The following is an 885-nucleotide window of genomic DNA, read 5'->3' as shown; positions in this document are numbered from 1 at the left end:
ATATTAAGTAATTTGAATAATTTTATTTTTTAAAATGTTAATAAAATTTTAATTTTTACACGGGTCTTCACGCTAGTATACTTATACTAGGTGTACTTGTACGTTCTTGTTAGTTAACAAGTCTCAGGTATATCATGCTTTTCTTTAGTATAAAACCTATATAGAAAACAAACTATAAAATCAAAGAACTTCAAACTAATAATGAAACTGAATATACCTCAAGATGTTTTACTGATTTTTTGTACAAAGCAGGCATACATGATACATCACGGATTTTCTTTTTCATATACCCCTAAGCAAAATAGATTAGCTGAAAGAAAGCATAGACACTTATTTAAAATGAGTCTAGCTATATTTTCTATAGCCACTATACCTCTTATTTACTGGGATGAAGCTGTACTTTGTGTTTAAATTCAACACAAATCTAAGATAACATTCGACTAAAAGAACTAACATATTAAACTAAATGAAGTAACCATTGAATAATTATAAGTTTTTAAAATTTTATATTTGTCCACAATGATGATAAATTTATTGGTTGAAAATAATTTATAATATTTTTTTAATACAAGATAAATAGTAAAATTTGTACTAAAAAAAGATAAGATATAATTTATACTTACCCTTTATACAGAAGTATTATTGTATATAATTACTCATAATCCCTACATAAAGGAAGGTAAGCCAAGAAGATAAAGAAAAAGATCGCACTGACAGTCTTCATTAATGTTATTTTATCACTCAACCCCCAAATCAGAAATGAAATTAAGCACAAGGAATATAATTTAAACATCGAGAAAACTCAACATGTAATATGGTAAATTAACTTGTATGTGATAAAAATGATAAAATTTGTAATAAAAATTTATAAAACTTAAATAATTA

Source organism: Arachis ipaensis, chromosome B03 (assembly GCF_000816755.2).
Source record: "Arachis ipaensis cultivar K30076 chromosome B03, Araip1.1, whole genome shotgun sequence".
Lineage (NCBI taxonomy): Eukaryota > Viridiplantae > Streptophyta > Magnoliopsida > Fabales > Fabaceae > Arachis > Arachis ipaensis.
Note: the sequence above shows the minus strand (reverse complement) of the source record.